We start from the raw sequence: 13,441 nt of genomic DNA, 5'->3' as shown, positions 1-13,441 counted from the left end.
CGAGAATACGGTAAACTGACTCCTAGGAGTTTCGCTAAGCGCTTGAGTTGGTATCACACCATCTTTCTTTCTTTCAAAAAAAAAACTCGATGTTACGACATCTTTTCAAAAGTTTCTTTTAACTTCGAGACAAACATACTCTTTGCATTAGAATTATATTTCTCATAATAAACATTCTTTGCATATGAACAAGTGCTTAACATCAGGAAAGTTTCCACAATGAACTTCAGATGAAAAGTTTATTCCTCGCGAAGGACAAGTTGTCTTCCGAACTCCGTTGAACAGAGGCAGCAATATTTCAAAGTCTGATCACCCTCAGGGGCACAAAAGCGTTTGATTACTCTAACAAGCAAGTTTTCACTCAATCTGAGGCAATCAGATCAAGATTCGAAGAATCTCTCAAAGTGCTAAGCAATCAGGGGCATTCACCCGTGCAGTTGAAGCTACCTCCAATACTTATCAATCAGGGGCATGTTTCCAAAATTCTTGATACTGGGGCAAGTTGGCTATGATAGCACAAATTTCAGGAAGTATTTGCAAGACAAATTTCTTCAAAGTCCCTACAGGCTGGGGCAAGGCACTATGCATTGGCATTTTATCCCTCATCGAGAGGTGATCAGGTTAAGTTCAAGCGCAAGCTAAACTACTTGTGAATTCAAAGACCGTTGAGGAGTCAAGGTTGTCATCCTCAGCAATCAGAAGTTTAAAACCCATTACTTGATTGGCATCTCTACAATCAACATGAATATGCAGAACACTGTAAAAGCCAATGTTTGTTTGGTCCCTTTGAAGTCAACATTTGCTTGACCCCTTAAGCCCACTTCCTGGTGGCACTCTCTTGGAGAACCAATGCCTGTTTGATGCTCTGGCCTATACTTGTTTGGTGTTCTAATCACTGCTTGCTTGTCAACTTTTGAATCCATTACTTGTTTGGAAAGTTTCAAAGCTCAGTTGTCTGATAATCTGTTTGCTCTTGCATTTTCCCGTTGTGGGTGCATCCTTTTGAGCGCCAGGTCAGCGTATTGGCGGATCTAGCCAAGTGATTGATCATCATTCCCCAGCCGAGTGCATTCAGACGAGGCTTTCTTTGTTCCAAGATTCTCATCTCCTCCACAAAGCACATCTCAATGCAATCTCCGTGCTTTAGAAGCCTTATTCCCCGATGGAATGTCTTCTCCCCAGTTGAATCATGATTGAATGATATCTGATTCCCCAGCTCTTAATGAGGTTTTTTGCCTGAATGCCTCATTTTCCCCAGTAGAGCGCTTCTCTCCCCAACAGATTGACCTGTTCTCCCCAGGAGAGTCATCTTGTTCCCCAGTGGAGTTGGCTTAACAAAAGGTTCTTATGCTGAGTCCCTTATCCCCAGCGGATCTCTCATATCCCTAACAGATCGCTATGCAGAAGTATCCATCTTCCCCATTGAGTCTTTCCTCGGCAGAGATTCACATGCATCCTTGGCAGAATATGTTCTCGTTTAGAACTTCCCCAGCAGAATGCGTTCTATACAAGCAAGTCGGTTACTCCCCATCAGAGTTATCTCCATAACTTGCCTTTATCTCCACATCCCCAGAATGTCGAGAATTTGCTTCTCCAATGAAGTTGCCAGGGTTTTGCCCAAGCAGTTAATTGGGATGTTCTTATCTTCAAGCAAGATTTATTCCCCAAGCAGAGCTCGCATCTAGATTTGATCATCTCCAGCAGATTTCTGATCCATCTTTGCCAGCTCGCAGTTTGTGACTTCTGGTCACCCATCTTGTCCTCCCCGCAGAGTTCTATATTCTCTTCAGGACTTCTTCAGCAATTCAGTGCTCATCCGTTGCCTCCCTAAGCAACGTCCGAATCATGCATCATTCGCATTGCATTCCTTAAGCGTGTAGCGTCTTCCTTATCGGAAACGTTATTCCACAAACATTCATACATGCATCATGCATAAATCATATCATATCTGTTTCTTTCTGCAGGAAAGTTATCAAGATTCAAATGCTCCCTAGAGAGCAATATTCGCCTAGTCATTACAGGCGCTTATCCTGATGTTTTGAATCAGAAGAGGATTGTTCTACTTATTTTCTGGCATAGCTCAGATCAGTTCAAAGACATTCCTATTCCCGATGCCCCCAGATCGGTGGAAGATATTTGTTCCTATCCTGATATTCAGCTCAGTTGAAGGAACCGCCTCCGGATCTCCCAATATCTTCCGAAGGAGCAAGCCCTCTGATACATCAGATCAGTTGGAAATATCTACTCCCTGACGATTTAGTTCGTTCAGAAGAAGAAACTCGTTTGCCCAGTCCTGATACCTTACTATCAGTTGAGGACGTTTTCTTTACCCGGCGTACACAGTTCGGAAGAAACATCCGTTCCTATCCTAATATCCAGTTTCAGATTAGTTGAAGGAACCGCCTCCGGATCTCCCGTGATCTTACTAAGGAGCCAGCCACTGATATCATCAGATCAGATGGAGATGTTTGCCTGATTGACTTTTTCATTCAGATGAAGATTGTCCTACTTATTTTCTGGCATCATGTCCAGATCAGTTTAAAGGCATTCTTTCCCCGGCGTACACAGTTCGGAAGAGATATTGTTCCTATCCTGATTTCCAGTTCAGTTGAAGGAACCGCCTCCGGATCCCCGTGGTCTTACGAAGGAGCTAGCCGCTAATTCCCAGATTAGTTGGAATATCTACCTGATGATTTAATTGCATCAGAAGAGATGTCTGCCCAGATTCCCAGATCATGATTCCCAGATCAGAGATACCTATTACCCGTTGATGTCCTATTCAACCGATGTATCTCCTTCGATTCCCAGATCGACTTAAGACATCTATCCCGATGCAAGTTCGGAGACATCTGCTACGTCTGATACTCAGATCAGTCGAGATGTTCCTTCTCTTGATGCCCAAATCATTTGAAGTGTTTTCCCCTGCCTGTGGGTGCCCGTTCCTCCTTTTTTACAAGTTGGAGCTTATTTATTATCCAGATCGATTGAAGTTTTTTCTCCCTGCTTGCGGGGTGGTACATTCCTTCTTATTGAAAGATGGAATCTTCTATTGATCAAGAGTGCAAATTTTCGAGTTCATTCTGGTATTCAATCTTCTTCCACCTCAACGGTTCGAAACTTTCGTTTCTCACTCGTCAGGTTCAAGAAGTTTGAATAGGGGCAGCTGTTGCACCCCAAAATTTGCCCTCTTTCTCCGTGCTATAAGTTATGATCGATGTTTATTTCATCGTTCGAAGATTAAAGAAAAAATAATAAAGAGTTTCTTATATGTGGTGCACGCACTCGTTAATTCACTGAGATTCATTGAATTTCATGTCAGTGTGTTCTTATGTGCTTCAATTGCTACCTTCTTCAAAGATTCCTTAAGGCCTTATTGTCATGTTGAATTGGAGCCGAATGCTAACTATGGCATATAAAAGTGAAACGGCAATCAAGGTTGTTGTTCGTCGCTTTTAATGTAAGAAATATGGTTCATTGATTAAGTGAAGATTTTGTTAAAGTGAAGTTCATTCGAGTAAGGTTTTGGGTTCATTATAATTCAAAGATTCGATTGAGGTCCTAAGTATGCTGAGATAGAATTCATTTTGGTTTGTTTGGAATGCGATCTACAAAGTTAAAATTCATCATTTATCATTCAAAGTTACAATATCCATACAATGTCCATTTATCATTCATTACAAAATATTCAAGTTCAAAAACCAATATTATCATTCATTACAAAATTTCAAGAGTTCATGACATTTACACCAAAAATCTATCAAAAACAACTGTTCCATTCATCTTCATTTCACTTGCAGCCAAGCTCAAACCGTGGCTACCCATCAGCTTCTAAAAAACCGGTTCAAACCATATCAATCTCAACCTGCAGCAAAGTTTCACATGAGACCAAAACCGACCTTGCATCCAAATAAACCGAACCGGCAATACAAAATGATTCAGCAACTTCATGAGAAAAAGGAGAGGTTCATAACAAAAGGCTTCACAGAAAAAACGGAATCGGAAGAAAACGAATAAACACACACAACAGAATTCCACAAAAAAAGGTAACAGAAACGTAACCGCTTCTTCATGAATCTCTCATCGTCTTTCTCTCTTCATCAACGTTGAACCTGAGAATTCTCCAACAATCTTCATCCACCATAACTTCAATCACGCGCGATTTGACCATTTCATCACCGTGCACAACAACAAATTCAACAATCATCATCTTCATCAGTCAATTCACAGAAAACTCACAGGAAAAAGCAAAATAACAGATTCAAAATGTAACAGAATTGGAAAGAACCTCATAGCAGAAACGTAACAAACTATCTCGATCTGGAATCTTCATCTCCTCTTCATTCAATATTCATCCATTCTCTTGGGGATTGATTCAATCAAAACCAGAAAACTCACCAACACTACCAACTCTTCTTCAATCTTCACCAGATTCAATTCTCCCTTCAATCTTTAGATTCTTCTCAATGCATCTTCATTCAAACACCTTCAAAAATTCTGCAATCGACATAAGAAAATCAGAAAACTCTCAAAGAAACTTCTCTCTGCTCACTCTGAACAGCTCTCTTGCGTAGTTTCATCTTCAACGTTCAACAACATCTCCGAATCGCCTCAATTCGCGATTTCACCGACGCTGAACAATTCTTCATCATCACGCTTCGTCTTCATTGCATCGTCAACAATCTGCACACTGCTTCAACAACAATAGCACCACTTCTCTGAATCACTGAAGGATAAGAACATCGAATCATCATCTTCACCGAAGCAACCTTCGAGCAACGATTTCATCTTCATCTGCGACACAATAACACTACAAGCATCGGAACTTCTCTTCGCACTTGTCATGATGTAGTCACGCTGGATGAACTCCGTTAGGATTTGAATCGAGAGAGATGAATTGGATAGAATCAGACTTGAGATGGAGTCGAGAGAGAGGGATCGGAGGGAGTCTCCGCCGTGTGGCTTCGATCGGAAGAGGAAGATCCACCGTCGTTTCTCGTTGTGAGGAGAATGAGAGAATCGAGTTGTCATGAGAATCAGAGTGATTGACGAGCTATTCGCCGGAAACCAAAGGAGGTCGCCGTCTGCGTGTTGTGAGGAGGAAGAATTTCACGTACATATTTTCTTAACCTAGTTCCTCTTTCAATTTCTTCCCGTGTTAATATGTGTTAATTAGCATAATGATTGAATTAGGTATAAATCTGGTGTTAATTGGTGATTAAATGAATTGATTAACCTTTCAATGAATAACACAAAATCTGGAAATAATTGTTAACAAAAATATGCTCATGGATCATATTCCCTTGGGCCTCACACGGAATTGCTTCACATACCCCCATAAGCCCAGCATCACACGTTTTTGGCCACAAAATTCTGTACAAAATAAACTGTTTGGGCCATACTCCCCTGGGCCTGCGCCCTGTTCCCAGCTGCACCTCTAGTTTCAACCTAAAACCCCCCTGTTTCACTTAATTCATATTAGATTTTGTTCTTTTTAACAAGTTTGTTATCCATTATTCTTTTAGTATAACAAAAATGTATGAAAAACATTGATCTTTGTTAGATTTTTGACATGATACAAAATAAATAAAGGCATGTACTATTTTCTAGTTAGAATTAGATTCTTGTTTTCTATATTTGTTTTAAATAATCAAAAAAAACATGTAATATTTCTTTGTTAGATTTTAATGTCTTGTTCGATAGTTTAGTTCTAATTCCTTGATAAAATATCATAAAAACATGTTTTCCTTGTTAGACTTTAATTGTTTTGTACATAGTTTTGTTCTTATTCTTAGATAAAAATGTTACAAAAAACAATTTTCTCTTTTTAGATTTTGTTTTAGAATTTACTTAGAATTTAATTTCTATTATTTTCTATGTCGGGTGCATGCCTCCTTGTTATTACTGATTTGGGTGTTGAGATGTGCGAGGTACTTCGAGAGAGCCTTTGATTGCGATTCGACTTGCTTCGTGTTCCACTTTACTTGTGGGATACAAGTTCGCTTCCGGTGCGATTGATTTGCGTCGTGTTCCACTTTATTTGTGGGACACGAACCTATTTCCAGTGCGAGTCACCTGATCTCTCATTCATTGAGATGTATATTCCTGTATTGTCTGGATTGTGTTTCTCTTGCAGGTTGCTTATGTGGTTGTGTTTGATACGCACTACATAGCGGTTGTGATTTATTTTCACACCGCATCGCTTTGACGCTTATGCTGGACTCCTGGCTTTGATGGATGTTAGATTACGTGAAGTTTCTTCTCTGCTTACGCTTGCTAGCTCATTGCGGATTTGCTATCCGTTCGGTATTGTCTCCCGTTTCATTTTATTTCTCTTGCACTTTATCGCTTTCTCGCATCATCCTTTAACATGAGAAGTAGGACCTAGACATGCATCTGGCCAAGCCCTCGAAAGAGGCTCTGTTTTTGTTGGTGTGTTTATATTTGTGCTTTGCGGCAGGGAGTCACGGTGTAATAAGTCCTATATGGCACTCCGTTAAGTCCTCATGGAAGGCATGCGGTCAAGGGTTCGTAATCAACCCCCGCCTAGTCTCATCGAGTCTGTTTGGTATGCGCACGCCTCGCGTTGCTCGCTTCTGAACCAGCACAAGATCTTGTTATCGAGTATGTCAGGAAAAGGGTTCATGTAGCCGGACCCCCGCCTTTCCTATAGCTCGCGTCACTCGACGTTGATGCTCGGTGTACGCACGCACCGTTTTCCTTTATGATCCGTGACGGCTTGGTTGCTGAGAGGGGTCCGCCCTCTTGTCTATGGCCCGATCATTTTCGCGAGGTCTAATGCTTGGTTGACTTGGGTTGAGCTGCTCCCCTTGGCTATGGCGGGACCGCTTTTCTACCATTCGGTCAGTACCGTTGGTTTTGTTTGCTTTACGAGCGGATGCTCGTTTGTGTGCTCATTGTGTGCTTTCCCTTTTCCTCGTAGGTTGTTAATTTAGTTTAGATTTGCACCCTTTGTATGATAACATTAGGTAGCAAGCTTTCCCCCTTAGCTTAGGTCTTCCTCATGCATTGTTTAAAACACAAACCACACTCTTTGATTTTCTTTTCTTAAGAACTTGTTATTTCCTCTCCATTCCCAGGCATAAGTCTCCAAAGGTCGAGCAGCGGAGTGTGAATGTAACTCGTTCACCTAAAAAACACAAAACAAACAGAAATTAGTTAGCCGAGCTACGGTAGCTCTGATTCTGCAAAACAGATACGTAGGCAGCGGGGTAGGGCCCGTGCGAGCACAATCCTTTCTTTTCCCTACATTCTGCATTCATTTTAGTTCAGATTAGCATAGATTTGATACACACCCATAGGTTTAGACACAGGCGTGGATACCATCGAGTACGATGGGCGCGAGGGGTGCTAATACCTTCCCCTCGCGTAACCGACTCCCTTACCCTTTTTCTCTGGTCGTGAGACCGTTGTTTTGTTTTGTGGTTTGCTGGCATTCCCTTCCTTTTCAGGATAAATATGTTAGTGGCGACTCTGTTAATTTTCGCGGTAGCGACAGTATACAAGCTCAAGAGGAAGCTGGAAATGCTTTTAAGAAGCCTGTGGGTCCTTGTACAAAGCCCAAGAGGAGGCTAGTCGAGGGTCCTTGTTATAGCACAAGAGAAAGCTATGTAGTTTTGAACTTATTTTGGCTCTAAGCAAATGGGTAAGAGGTTTCACCGGGAATAATTCCTCTTTGGGTGGGTGTGTCCTATTATTTGGATTCTAAGGTTTTTGCCAAGATGTTTCACCGGGAATAATTCATCTTGGGGGTTTGAACTACAGATCTCTAATTAGGAAAGAGCCTTCACCGGGAAGACATTCTCAATCCTAGGTCATATTCCTATAATATATATATAGTTTAACTGTCTTAAGGTTTATACTCAAACGTAGTTCTAAACTAATATATATGCACAGTTTATATTTGACAGTAATTTAAATAAAGACTGTAAATTGAAAGCTTGTAAAGCCTAACCTGGATGGAGTGGAGGCCTTTGGAGAAGTATGTACAGAGCCTCAACAGTATTTTTATTGTTTTTGTTGATAACAGTTGAATATATGATAAACAGTTAATGGTTTTTGAAAACAGAAGAAGTGAAGATGGACAAAGGTCACATAGGTATCTGAAGAGTTTCACCGGGAATAATGCCCTTCAAATACCAGAAGAATGTTTTGAAAACAGAGAGAGGATTTTGAAAATACAGTTTTGAAAACAAGCTAAGAAGAGAAGGTTTTTGGGACTTATACTCTATTAGAGGCCCACTTAAAAATGATTTACTGTTTATGAAAATAGTTGAAAAAAATGATTGAAATGATATAAGGTTTTGTTGTTTGAAAACCTTAATCGTCTGTTTAATCGGAGATTGAAAACAATTTTGCAAATGGACAAAAGTCAACTTAATTAAGGCAAAGATGAAATCTATACCTAATTAAGACCTAAATAAATAGGGTTTTATCATAACATTATTCACAAAGTAATTAGGTTAAAACAAAATGAATATATGTATTTTAAAGTATTTAAGAAAACATTTAAAACATATTATTTTAAACCTAATTAAAATACATGAAATAAATAATATTTTTATGATTTTTTTGATTATTTATAAAATATATATATTAATCAACAAGTGTTTAAAAAATGAAGTAAAAATGAATTAATTTGATAAGTTAAATAATTGGTTAAAGTTGTGAAGGAATTAAGTTAGAAAAGTGATAAAAAATAGGTTTTGGTCCTAGCAAGGCTTGAACTCACGCCCTTGAGGTTACCAGTCCAAAACAACACCACTGAGCCAACGCGCGCTCAGTGTTAGTGACTTGCCTCCATTTGGTCATGTTTCAAAACAAGTTGTAAATCCTTAAAAAATAAAAGAATCAAAAAGTCTGGGGCGAGGGGGATTCGAACCCCAGACTTGTGGCATGATGATACTAAGGGCGCATGTGTGGCCACTAGGGCAAGTTGTTTAGTCATTAATAAAACGCATATCACTCAAAATAAAATAAACTCTGCCCTGAGATTTGAATTTTGCGCGCCACCACCATCTTCGTCTTCAACCTCAAGCTCCATGAATTTGAATTTCTGAACTTACTCATTTCTCAATCATTTGCCATGATGTAAACACGAAACTTGCTCTAATTTCACTCACGATTCTAAATATGTAACTAACATGAACTAATATTAACTACATCTAACTAATTTACCAGAAATCGTGAAGAACCCTAAAATTTCAAAATCAAATTAAATGACTATACTGAAAGATAAATGGATGATGATAGAGGGTTTTCAATCCTCTGATGATGCTGAACAAGATAGAATCGAGCTATTTCACAAAGAGTACTTAAATTAGAGAGGTGAAGTTCAGAAACTTACCTCTGAAAATGGAGGTCGTGAGGATGATTGAGAGCACCTGGGCTTGAATGAATGATCTCAATAGCTTCCCTGAGACTCAATGATGCTAACTGGATGCTTATTGTAGCCTGAATCCTTCTGAATTGTTCTATGGACCTCCCTCGATTTGAGCTTCAAGTGGACATGGAGGTTGTTGAATCCTGAGTTACAGATGAGCTGCAGCCATCTGGTTAGCTTCACTATGACCTGAGGAGTGTGTCTGGATGATTGGCTTGCCTTGAAACCTTCTGAATCACTCCATGGACCTCCAACTGCAAATGCTCCAAAGTGAGAGCAACAATGGTGTTCCTCCACCTACAGAAGTGATCCAGGTGCTTGGATCACCTCAAATGACCTCCCTTGAGATGTTAGAATGCTCACTTCCCAAAGATAAGCTTTGGTTTGAAGAAATCGATTCTTCTTGCCAAAGAACTTTGAAAAACAATGAACAAGAGGAGAGAAAGAGAAAGCAAGGAATATGGTTGCTTTGGTGTGTTTTTGAATGAGGAATGCATCTGTATTTATAGGCAAATGGATCAGTATAGCTGCAGAGGAGTGAGCTTCCTTAGTGAAGTTGATTTGCTTTCTTAGCCATGAAGGAATTTTGCAAATATCTCTTATGCAATGATGAGAATTTTGATTCCATTTGATCAATCCCCTAGCCCTCGATTTTGCTTGATCTTAGGGGACAATTCTGAGCCAGAAATGAGCTCTAATTGGTTGGTGAGAAGATTCCTTGGGTGATTCATCAATTTGCCATAAATTCACAAATGTAATCATTACATAATCACATGTTCTTGTTTTTAGAATCTTCTTCAATCCTTATGGCATGGTGAAAATGAATGCATGGCATGGTTTCAGATGTGTTATGGGTCGTGTAGCATCCATAAGAGAGGTTATTTGCACAAAATTTGCAAAGTCCAAAAGTGTCCATGACCTATAATTTTACTTCATGAGGCCAACTTTGAACAAGCATAACTCCTAGCTCAAATTGAATTTGGAGAAGGTTGAACACAATTTGGAAAGCCCTAAACATCTACTTCAAATCATTAGTTTATGTCTTCTTCAGAATCATTTAGGAAATTTGTGAAAAATGAGCCCAAAGTTGGATGAAAACTAGGTTAAAACACTTAGAAAAATTTCTAAGTGTTTATGACCTAAACTTCAAAATTTCCAAAACTTCATAAATGGTTGATCTTTTGAAAAAAGTTCCTTTGTAAGATGTTGTTTTATTTTGCAAGATCTACAACTTTCATGTTGGAAGTTTTTTGAGTTGTGTAGGTGAAATTTTGAGATCTCACCATGCCTTCAAAAACCCTAATTCCCGACTTTTCGCTCCTTGATGAATTTCTTTGAATTTCTTTGGCCAAATGACTTTGACATCCATATATTGATGATATTGATCTTTGAAAGTCATTTTTTGACCAAAAACCTTAAAAGTCAATGATGATCCTTCACAGTTGACTTTTTCCTGACAAAGTAAATTTTTTTGGGTTTTTGTGTAGAAATAAGATCTTCTCCCCAAATGGATGATATAGATGGATTATATGGAGGTAATAGAGATCCTTGAATCATGTCTTGAGTTTTGGATTCATGCCCTGATCAAAAGTCAACTATCTTGGTGAATTAGGTCAAAACCCTAATTTGTCGACCATGTGAAAGTAATGACTGTAGACTTTGAATTGAAGTGTGATGTCCAGTAGACCTTGTAATATGAGTTATTTGAAGATGATTGATGTCTTTGAATGACCCTCTGAGGTTTTTTAGGGTTTCCCAAATGTGATCCCTGATTTCAGTCCTTGATAGGCTCAAAACCCTAGTCTGGTGACCTGAGTAAACCTGTACTCATATGACTGGATTGTCTAATCAATCATAGATGAGAAAAGTGAAGTTTTTGAGCCCCATGATTGTATTAGAGACTAGTCTTTGTATTGATTGATCCTTTGCCTGAGCTTTCTTGTCTTTGAGCATCCTCGATTAGGTACCAGATGGAGAAATGACTGCTCTGGGTACTTGTCTTGACCTGATGAACAATCCTGAAGGTATGTCATCTCAGGGGGGTCAAAAATTAGGGTATGACAGATGCCCCTATTTAAGTTTCTTTTATCTGGAGGGAGAGAGATTGAGATCTCGATCTCTCCTGCGTAAAAGAGACTTAAATATCAAAGAATGCCCGAATTTTGGGCGCTCCTGAGATGTTGTAATTGATAAAATCTTTGCATGATTTGATCCCGTTGTCGCACTTGGCGGGGGATGAGGAGACAAAACTCCTGCAGAAATACTTGATGTGGATTCTGGTGAATGGATGGCAATGTAGGATGCGCAATCCATCTTCTTTAACTAAGTGTTGATACTTAGAGAAAGGTAAACAACCTCCTCTCGTTCCGGATGTCCAAATCTCGAAACTGGCCTTAGTTGCGTTTGGACAATATCTCAGATAAAGAGAAAATTTCCAACAGTTTGTTTCCTCATCAAACTTCTTACCAGCACTTGGAGGTAAGATACCATTTGACGGTAATAAAGAAACTTCAAAGGTTTGTTTCCTCATCAAACTTCTCATCAGCACTTGGAGACGAGATACCATTTGACGGTAATAAAGAAACTTCAAAGGGTTGTTTCCTCATCAAACTTCTCATCAGCACTTGGAGATGAGATACCATTTGACGGTAAATAAAGAAACTTCAAAGGGTTGTTTCCTCATCAAACTTCTCATCAGCACTTGGAGATGAGATACCATTTGACGGTAAATAAAGAAACTTCAAAGGGTTGTTTCCTCATCAAACTTCTCATCAGCACTTGGAGATGAGATACCATTTGACGGTAATAAAGAAACTTCGCCATCTTCCCTTTTGACCTGGCATCTTTGAAAGATTGTCATATGGGCCCATGCTTTTTGAGGGGCTAATGACTTTGTTTTGAAGGCAGACGAACTGTTTTCGGGGTGAAAACTACCATTCGTCGATTGGTGCCTGGGGAATCAACAAACTGTTTTCTTAAGGGGAAAACTACCATTTATTGACTCTGTGGGGAACTAAACGTCCCTGAAACAGACAAACTGTTTGAAGAAACTACCATTTGTCGATCTCTTGAGTATTTAACAGACAAACTGTCTTTCCTTGGGGAAAGACTACCATTTGTTGACTCCGCTGGGGATCATGAACTATCTTCTGGATGAAGACTACCATTCACTGATTCTGCTGGGGAATCATTTGTCGATCTGCTGGGAGATTCTGAATTATTTTCTTTGACGAAAAAGAAAGTGGCATCTCTCGACCTTGCTGGGGAAATGCCAAACTTTTGGGGAAGCCCAAAATGCGAAGCAGACTATCTTATCCGAAAAAGACTGTTGAATGTTGCTTTGCAGGAGAATCTCGGCAAAGGAATTCCAAAAGTGAACAAACTATCTCCTTGAGGGAGACTACCATCTGTTGACTTGCTTGGGGAAATCTCTCTACATGGATCGTTGTCTTGAAGGAAAAAGTTTCTCCAGGACTTGCAGGGGAAACTTGAGTTCATGCCCTCATGACTCGGGCATTCTCATGATTAAGAGCCTAATTTGACTATGCAGTTGTGATGTAATGTATGCATGAATATTATGACAATGTAAAGTGAATGTGAATAGAATTGTCGCGGATGTAAAATCCTAATGATACGACTTGAATTCTTGTTGATCAGAAGATGTCCTCTTCTTGGAGTTCGAACTCTCTTGGGAATACCTGGTCATCAGTTGTCCGCTGTCCGAAGTAAGTAATATGAACCGAAGTAAAGACTCGTCATAGGGAGATGTTCGCAAAGCGACTTCATGGGGAAATATGGGTTCCCAGAGTCTCAACCGTTCTTGGAGCAGCTGTTTGCATTCTTCCTACTGTTTGCAAACCTCAGAAAGAAATTTCACCTTTATTTTTACAAGTAAATTCATTTTATTTTATGAAAACATTTGTTTCAAGAAAGTGACTGTTAAAACTTAAAATGCATTTCAAGAAACTGAATAAGACTAGATTGCAAAGAAAAGCACAAGGCTCAAATTATTATATATGGAATGGTAACCAGCCAAATGCT

Source organism: Vicia villosa, linkage group LG5 (assembly GCF_029867415.1).
Source record: "Vicia villosa cultivar HV-30 ecotype Madison, WI linkage group LG5, Vvil1.0, whole genome shotgun sequence".
Taxonomy (NCBI): Eukaryota; Viridiplantae; Streptophyta; class Magnoliopsida; order Fabales; family Fabaceae; genus Vicia; species Vicia villosa.
Note: the sequence above shows the minus strand (reverse complement) of the source record.